Source organism: Mustela erminea, chromosome 2 (assembly GCF_009829155.1).
Source record: "Mustela erminea isolate mMusErm1 chromosome 2, mMusErm1.Pri, whole genome shotgun sequence".
Lineage (NCBI taxonomy): Eukaryota > Metazoa > Chordata > Mammalia > Carnivora > Mustelidae > Mustela > Mustela erminea.
In genome coordinates, this window is record NC_045615.1 from 107135187 (window position 1) to 107145058 (window position 9872).

The 9872-nt window shown below is 41.6% G+C and overlaps 1 long non-coding RNA gene across 1 annotated transcript; it reads left to right on the top strand.

The window, feature by feature from the left end:
* Positions 1 to 392: 392 nt before the first annotated feature.
* LOC116583663 lies at positions 393 to 6293 on the top strand. Its single transcript, XR_004282827.1, has 3 exons — positions 393 to 466; positions 4321 to 4388; positions 6084 to 6293. It is a non-coding gene; the product is annotated as an uncharacterized LOC116583663 (long non-coding RNA).
* Positions 6294 to 9872: the final 3579 nt, after the last annotated feature.

Genomic DNA, 9872 nt, shown 5'->3' on the forward strand with positions numbered 1-9872 from the left:
CATAATCATTACACTTTAAAATCTATGATCTCATTTGGTACATGCCTCACCTCTGCAGGTGCAGAGGTTTAAAATAATGTGGTCTAGTGAAACAAGCTGTGTCTGGACAGACTTGAGTATGTGTCCTACAGTTTTCTCTCCTGTAACTTAGGGGTAATAAAAGCAATTGTGAATGGACCATCTTTCCATTTGAATATTTAATGGAAATCATACAACCAAGCCAGACTCCTCACTCTCCTACCCACCCCACTCACTGGAGCAGTACTCCCAACTGGAGATGTGAGACCTTCCCTCCTCAATTACTTAGGACTAAGTCCTAAAAGTCATATTTGATTTGCCTCTCTCTTGCAGCCCCTTGGCTAATTTATTTACTAGTCCTATCTGTTCTATCTCAGAAATGCATACCCAGTGGAGTTATTCTCACCAGCCATGCTGCCAACCCCCAATGAAGACTCCATTCATTCAGGTGTGTACTGAGAAGCCTCCTCGCTCTTCTTCCTGCAGCTGCCATCATGACTCCATCCTCATGTCACTTCCACCCAATAGGCAGAAAGCTCTTTCAGAACTAAAAGAAGGAAATCTGGCTGTTTGTGATGACATGGATGAACCTCAAGGTCATTAGTGAAGTGTAATGAGCCAGCCACTGAAGGAAAAGGAAAAATACTTCATGATTTCACTTATTCAAGGTGCCTAATATAGTCAAACTCATGCAAGTGAAGAGTGGAAATGTGGTTGCCAGGGTCTTGGAAGGGAATATGTGAATTCTTAATTAAAAGATATAAAGTTTCACTTGCAAAGGCTAAGTACATGGTATACTTCTACTCTATAACTTTATGTATATAGATAGCAATACTGTACTGTGTTTAAAAGTCTATTAAGAGGGTAAATCTCATGTTAAGTCTTCTTATGAAAATTTAAAAAAGAAAACTAAATAAAACTGAATAAATTAAATATATCACTCCCCTGCTAAATAACCCTTTGATGGTGTCCCATTATTATTATTTTTAATTTAGATTCGGATAGCTAATATATAGTACATCATTAGTTTCAGATGTAGTTCAATAATTTGTAAGTTGCACATAACACCCAGTGCTCATCACCTCATGTGCCCTCCTTCAAGCCCATCACCCATATACTCCATCCCCCAACCTGCTCCTCTCCAGCAACCCTCAGTTTTTTTCTAAGAGTTAAGAGTCTCTCATAGTTTTTCTTTGTCTCTGATAACTTCCCATTCAGTTTTCCTTCCCTTTTCTTCCATTCCCCTTCCTCTGCCACGTTTCTTGTATTCCACATATGAATGAAACCATATGATAATTGTCTTTCTCTGATTGGCCTATTTTGTTCACTATAATACCCTCCAGTTCTACCCATGTTGATGTAAGTGGTAAGTATTCATCCTTTCTGATGGCTGAGTAATATTCCAATATGTATATATACCACTTCTTCATTCATCTGTATGTGGATATCTCAGCTTTTTCCACAGTTTGGTTATTGTGGACATTGCTGCTATAAACATTGGGATGTAGGTGCCCTTTTGTATCACTATGCTGTTGAATCTTTGGGTTAAATACTTACTAGTGCAATTGCTTTCCATTACCTATAGTTTCTACATGGCTTGGCTCAGGTATGCTTTTCCCTCCTCAACATTGATGGCACTGGCCTTGGGATTCTAGAACTTTTAAAACACGTTCTTACTTGAGGACTTTTGCTTTTTCTGGCTCTTCTCTCTGGGCTTAGCCTCCTTGGGCTTGGTTGGCCTCATTTCAACATTCTGGTGAAATGTTAATTCCTGGTGGGTCATCCCTGACAACCCATTAACACTGTAGCTGTTTTATCTGCTTCATGTTGCTCATCCTTACCTTCAGTGAGGATACTGAGCTGCCCACTGGCTTACTTGCCATCCCCTCCACTAGGAAGGGTGCTCTTTGAAGGAACAAACCTTGTAGTCTTACTCAATGTGGTAGGCTTACCAGATACAACACTAGTTAAATCTGAATTTCAGATAAACAATGAAATTTTCATTGTACATTGTACATCAACAATGTACATTTTCATTACAAAAACTAACAGCATACAACATATTTACACAGAAAAGTTTTTGTTCTCATATTACTATTTGCTAAATATGCTAGTCTTAGGCCCAAGGCCTGTCCAAAGGCCAGCACCTTCATACATTTTTGCTGAAAAAAAAAAAAAAGAAGAAAGACATAGTAAGAAAAATAGCCATAAAATAAAGCCTGCAGACTGAACTCCTTGTACCTTTTGCCTTTGTATTCCTAGCACCTTGCCAATGCTGGACGTATGATAGGTGCAAAGTAAGAATGTGCTAAGTAAATGGGAAGGGATGGGGTGTCAAGGAGTCCTCCATGTCAGATGGCCAGTTTCATCTTGCAGTTGGAAAACAGTAGCAGAGAGCAGGAGCATATTCCAGTCAAACAGTGAGGGTAATTTTAGCTAAATAGAGCTGAAAGCAGCTTCTGGAAGGGGGCTTACCTTAAAAACAAACAAACAAACAAACAAACAAAACTTCGTGCCTCGTTCATAAAAGAAGATGTGTAATGATGGTCTAGGCCCTGGGTGATGGGATGGGATGGTGACTTGGAGACCAGGCTTTAAAACCTCTTGTGTCTCATTGGTCAGGACTTTATCTCATGACTACTCCCAGCTGTAAAGGAACTGGAAATATTGTTTTAATTTCAGGTGGTCCTATGTACTTTGCTAAAAAGGAGCTGTGTGTGTGTGTGTGTGTGTGTGTGTGTGTGTGTATAATTTTTTTAAAGATTTTATTTATTTGACAGAGAGAGATAACAAGTCGGTAGAGCACCAGGCAGAGAGAGGGGGAAGTGAGCTCCCCATCAAGCAGAGAGTCCAATTCAGGGCTTGATCCCAGCTTGATCTCAGGACCCTGAGATCATGACCTGAGCCAAAGGCAGAGGCTTAACCCATTGATCCTCCCAGGCCCCCCAAGGTGGTCTGTTCTTAAGAGAAGAGAAGAATAATGCAGGGGAGCAATGAACAGCCTCTACCATAGGTAGTGAGAGGCAGACATATTCCCAGTGTGTCCTCAGTCTTCTGTACCATGTGCTACTCATATAGACTTATAAGTGTGGAGACAGAACTGGACTGAGACTCTTATCCATGTGTCCCAGAGACTCCTCAGATCCTTTGGCTGCTGGGCCTTCTGTAGCATTGACCAGTGTTTGAATAGTGGGGGTCAGAACCTGGAGTGTGGACCTTTGTGTTAATCTGAGACCATCTGTGTTGAAGAGATCACAGTGTATTCATAGTCTAAAGGACACTGTGGAGACCCAGAAGTGGTTTATACTGCTGGAATTAAAATACAGAGACAGAACTAGGGATGAGATGGTGATAGGGAGTCAGAAAAAAGTCAATGAGTGTGTCTGATCCATTGTTCCAGGATCCCAATAGATCTCAACATACTGAAGTAACAGTAGGAGCATAATGAGGCAGAATTGAACAAGAATCAAATGGCCTACACGTGAGTCCAAGAGAAAAACAAGATAGACTGATGTGATTCAATACTAGCAGGATAAAAAACCACTGAGGTCCTTTCACTGGTAGAAATATGACCCATGCTGGAGTAGGGAGATACTTTGTTCATGCCCTATTGTCAATAGGAGCACAGAACTGAGGTGAGGGAGGTGACAGCCATGTTCCATTGTGCACAAGTTAGACCACACCTGGAATATGGCTTTTGGTTCTGGGCTTTCCACTTCAAAGGAAAATGACAGACCAGAGTTTTAGAAGAAGAGCTACCAACCTGCCTGTCTGCTTAACATTTTTATCAATAACTTGGGTCATGCCTGTGTATCAAATTTCCGGATTACTCTAGTTTGACAGGCAGCAAATACAGTGACTGACAGAATCCATCAAGAAGAACAATGAGGCAAAGTCAACCTATGAAATTGAAAATTGATTAAGGTAAAGTCCTGAATTTTGGTCAATCAGCTGGTCAAGGGGATGAAGGAGACAGGGCACATCAAGATGCCATTGTGTGTGTGTGTGTGTGTGTGTGCGCGCACGCGCGTGCGTGTGTGTGTTTGCACGTGTGTGTGCATGTGTGAAAGTGTCACTAAGTGGTGAACTGCCAAGAGGCCTCTGCCTGGGACTGACCGTCATGACTTTTCCTCAGCCCAGGAGTTTGACCTCGGCTTTGGGAAATCAAGCTCCAAATGTTCCAGAGCCTACTGACCTTGAGGAGAACAACTAATGCTAACAATGCTTACAGAAGACCAAGGAAAAATAAAAACTGATGCCAAATGTACTGATCTTTAACATCAAATATCCTTTTTCTTGCAGAAAAACAACATGGGCAACTAAATACAACTCCTAAGGCCTTATGAGGGAGATGGAATGGAAAGAGGGATGTGAGTAGTGTATTTGAATTCTCAGTGATGCCAAGTTGAAGGAGCCTAATGCATGCTTCTTTCTAATGTGGATGTTCCCACACCGGAAACGACTAGATAACCCCTAGATATGTCAGGATGCAAGCAACTTTTATAGGCCTTGGGAATTATTTTGACTCTTTAAGATGATTTTGTGAGTTCTGTTTTGTTCTTTTACTTATATTTTCTACAGCTCTTAGAAAACAATCTTATTTCCTTTTTCCTCTAGAGCTGGGGTGCATCAGCTTACCCTTTCCTTTGCTCTGAGGTTCCAGGGTGTCGGGGACTGCCTCCGGCCGGGGAAGTCCCCGCCATTACAAGAAGGTGCTTGGCTCACTGCTAGCAAAGTACGCTGCAAGTATACAATGAACTTTCTGGTGAAGCCCGCCTAAAGGAGGACATAGTTATTGGCTGTATCAAATTTAATCAGCATAGTAACAGGACTCTCATTGGCTCTCCCCATTGCTTGACCCCTTATTGGTCACCCTGCTGTATATAAGCTAAGGAAGTTGATTAAATAAACGGAAATGAAGCATTAACACCATACCAGGCTCATTGTCGTCCTTGCGGGCCGAGGGCGACACCAGGGTGGCATGGAAAGAGGGGGTGACCCAGAAGGATTAAGCTTATTAATACTTCATCACTGTCTACCTCTAGAAAGCTCAAAGTCACTGTCCCCCAGGCATTTCTCTGGAGGGAAGGAACATTCCTTGCTCTCCAAATCTGCATCCTTTAAGGGTAGGCCACCATATATCCTTAATCAGTGTTCTGCCCTGGTCTAGCCTCCTAGGTAAGCATGCAAACAATCCCAATGCACTGGCTTTGACTCTTCCCCATGCCTACCTTTCCCAGTGGATGACCATATGCATTCATTTACATGTCCGAATAGATTCCTCCTTCCATCCTCTATTTATTGATGTTCTTGTCACATATCCCCTAGGAACTCATTGTATCAGTTAAGATCTCAGTGAGAAACAGATGGCACACTCACATTAGGGTAATTTGAGAAGAATTTTATGAAAGACTATTTACAAAGCTGAAAGCAGGGTTTAGGGAAAGCACAAAGTCTAATGCTACAGGGCTATGAAATCTAGTTGCCATTGTAAGAGTGAAGGTATGGGGAGAAGGGAAAGAGAATCAGGAGTCAGGGGATCTGTGTGGAATGAAGCTCACAGCAGGACCTCTGACCTTGGACATAACCAGCATGGCAGTCCCATAGCAATAGTAATAAATGCTACACTCCTGATTGCCTCTCTCCTTTCAAAATCCTATTGTTGTGCAACACTAGCCAGTTGTAAGTCAGTGGGCAAGGGAGCCTGTTGGTGTTGTCTAAGAAGTTCAGCTTCTGAGGGTATGGTAGAGTGAATAAAGGTAGAGGATGGGTTTGGGGGGCAACCAGAAGAATCCAGTAAAACCACTGAAGGTTAGACTTTGTGGTCAACATCTTTATCTTCTTGCTGTCTCACCTTCATATAGTAGGTTTGTAGCAGTTCACTTGATTATGAGTTTCTCTCAGTAAGAGGCTAACCTTTGACTCTTACATTTTGCATCCAGCACAGCCCAAAAGATGATTCATAGATGTTTATGGGATGTTTGGTGAGTGAGTGAATGAATGAATGAATGAATAGAATGAAGTGATCTCAATGTGAATATGTCCTTATTTTTTGCTCACTACAGTACTTTCTGCAGGCAGCCACTTCCTTGTCTCACCTGTGGGCCCCTAGGGCCAGTTCCTGTTACTGAATTTCTGTATCACTTTCCTGTACCTAGACTGATCTTCGAATGAGGTCTTGGGAGGCTTTGTTTCATCAGAGGAGTGTCGTCAAAGAGCTCTTGCATGGGACACAGCTTCTGTTCTTGGGCTACCTCACTTTCCAGCAGACAGGACTTCTGCAACAGGTACTTAGTTCTTGTCCTTCTTCAAGGTTCCTGAAGGAAATCATCTCTGTTCACTTTAGGCAGATAGGATCACTTTTTCCCTGATACGCTCCCATTAGATGAACTTTTAAACATCCTGTTTTTTCATTTTTCATATTCTAGGCTCTGTACTAAGACCTGAGAATGTTCAGGTGGATAAGAGATAGTTGGACACAAGGGACAAAGAACAGCAGTCTAGAGGAAGAGAAGACAAGTAATAGGTAATTATAAGTGTGATAAGTGTAATGTTGTAGGAAAACCAGACCGTGTGGAAACAGGATGAGAAGAATTTAACCTAAACTAGAGGTTCAAGGAATTCTTTCTGTGGGTGGGGGTATCTGATCTTGTAGGATAGGAAAGAGCTAAGCAGTGGAAATGAGAAAGATATTCCAAGCCAAGTGAAGAGATGAGAGAAGCCTGACATAGCCTGTCAAGAAAATGAGAGAAGCCTGACATAGCATGGCCGAATCTGTATTTGAACAAATATGTACGAGCAAAATTCTATTTTACTGGTAAAAGCTGAGGCATGGTGGGCTGAGATACAGATAGTTCAAGGAGCAGATAGGAGGTAGGATGGGGAAGCCTCATAGGCTAAGCTTAGCGGTCATCAGGACTGTGACAAGGGTGAGTGAGTGAAGCATTTACTTCAGATGTCAAATTTAAAGAGGCTTTAACTATGGAGTATTATATCCATCAGAAAGGATGAATAACCAACTTTTGTATCAACATGGTTGGGACTGGGAGAGATTATGCTGAGTGAAATAAGTCAAGTAGAGAGAATCAATTATCATATGGTTTTGCTTACTTGTGGAGCATAAGGAATGACATGGAGGACATTGGGAGATGGAGAGGAGAAATGAGTTGGGGGGAAATTGGAGGAGGAGACAAACCATGAAAGACTGTGGACTCAGAAACAAACTGAGCATTTTGGAGGGGAGGGGATGAGGGTTGGGTGAGCCTGGTGGTGGGTATTATGGAGGGCTCGTATTGCATGTAGCACTGGGTGTGGTGCATAAACAATGAATTCTGGAACAATGAAAATAAATTAAAAATATAAAAAAAACCTCAATAATCAAGATAAAAATATCAATTTTTTAAATAGTAATGGGTTAGTTTTACTAATCTTTTTTTCTTTTTGCCTCAGGCTCCAATATGGCTCAGCATGGTACTGTTACTGATCTTGTGTTTATTGTATTAAAATATTACTTATTTCTTCAATAATTATTGCTGGGACAACTCTATATCCATATACAAAAGAATGAAGCTCGACCCCTACCTCACACCATATACAAACCTTAGCTGCAAGTATGTCATAGTCCTAAATGTAAGGACTAAAACTATAAAACTCTCAGTAGGAAACACCAGAATTAATCTTTATGATCTTGGATTAAGCAATGATTTCATAGACATGACACCAAAACCACAAGCAATACAAGAAAAGATTGATAAGTGGGACTTGAGACTGTTGTGGTTTTAAGGATACCATCAAGAAAGGACAAGGATAACTCAAAGACAGGGGGAAAATATGTGCAAGTTATATACTTGATAAGGGACTTGTATCTAGAATATGTAAGAAACACTTCCAATTCAAGGATAAAAGGACAACTCTAATTAAAAGCAGGGCAAATGATTTCTGTAGACATTTCTGCAAAGAGGATTTATGAATGGCTAATAATCACATGAAGTGATGCTCAGCATTCTTATCCATTTGGGAAATGGAAACCAAAACCACAATGAGGTAGTACTTCACACTCCCTAGAATGACTGTAATAAAAAAGAGCATTATAAATATTGGTGGGGATGTGGGAAAAGTGCAACCATTCTATGTTGCTGGTGGTAATGTAAAATGGTATAGCCACTTTGGAAAACAGTTTGACAGCTCCTCAGAAAGTCAAGCATAGAGATATTATGTGATCCAGCAATTCCACTCCTAGGTATTCTCCCAAGAGAAATGAAAACATATGTCCACAAAAAACTTGTAAATGAATTTTGACAGCAGTATATGTTGTAGCCAAAAGATAGAAATCACCCCTTGGATATCCATCAGCTGACAGAAGGATCAATAAAATGTGTCACATCCATACAATGGAATAGCATGTGACCATGAAAAAAGGAAGGAATTACTGATCCATGCTGCTACACAGATGACCCTTGGAAAGATGCCATGTGAAGGAGGCCAAGTCACCAAGATCACATGTTCTGTGATTCTATTTCCATGAAATGTCTAGAATATGCAAATAAGTAGAGTTTATTGATTGTTTAGGCCTGGAGCAAGTGGCAAGGATGCTGGAGAGTGATTGTTAACAGGTACAAGGCCACTTTTTGGGATGGGTAGAGCTGTTTTAAAATTAGAATACAATGGTAATGGTTGCACAATATACCAAATCATTGAATTATGTACTTCAAATAGTGTGGCACCTGGGTGGATCAGTAGGTTAAGTGTCTGCCTTTGGCTTAGGTCATGATTCCAGTGTCCTGGGATAAAGTCTTGAATTGGGGTCCCTGCTCCACAGGGAGCCTGCTTTTCCCTCTGCCTGTCGCTCCTCCTGCTTCAGTGTGCTCTCTCTGAGAAATAAATAAATTCTTTAAGAAAAAAAACAAATAGACAAACTTTTTTTGGTTTGTAAAATGGTATTGTAATAAAGTTGTTTATGTATTATTTATCTTGATTTCTGAGTGTTTTGACACCTCCTTAAGTTTTGTCCCTGGGGAAAGTGTCTCACTTGCCTCACCTTTGTGCAGATCCCAGGAGTTAGAGTTCATTCTGTGGACTGTAGAAAACCTTTGGAGGGTTTAAAGCAGGGGAAGGCCAGGTTTGCCTTTGGGCACACGTCTTTGCTGTAGGGTGGAGGATGGCTAGAGGTGGGCGATGGCAGAGGCAGGGTCTCCGGCTGGGGGGCAGTTGTGACTTCTTCTTCCCTAACACATGGACATGGCGCAGAGAATGTGTATGGATAACTGGTTAGAAGGGGAAATTGATGAGCTTGGTTGGGAAGGAGGAGTCTCAGATCACTCTTAGGCTTCTGGATGGTGACTTGGTGTATCTCAGTACACTGACTAAGGGATATATATGAGATGATGACTTCAGTGCTGAACTTGGTTGAGGCCTGGGCTCCTTGTGAAGTTCCTAGGAGATTATAAAACACCAGCTCATTATCATATTGTATTATCCCCCTGCTTAAACCTTTATCGCAGTCTACTGCTTGTAGGGTAAACCCTGGTCCCCGGTGGTGGCCTTCCAGGCTCTCATGGACCTCTTCTACTTCTCACTCTGGCTTCATCTCATTCGATCTCTCTCTCACTCCCTCAGTTCAGCACCTCAGGCCTTCTTTCTGCACCGGGAACATGCCAAAGAATATCCTTTCTCTTGGACCTAAAACTCAATTCTTCTGCCTGGACTCTTCTTCCTTTAATGTTCTTCCCTCCTGTACTTTGAAGGATGCCATGATTATACAGGGCCCAGCCAGACAACCCAGGATAATCTCTCTATCTAAAGGTCAGCTGATTAACAGCCCTAATTCCATCTTTGACCTTATTCCTCTTTTACCA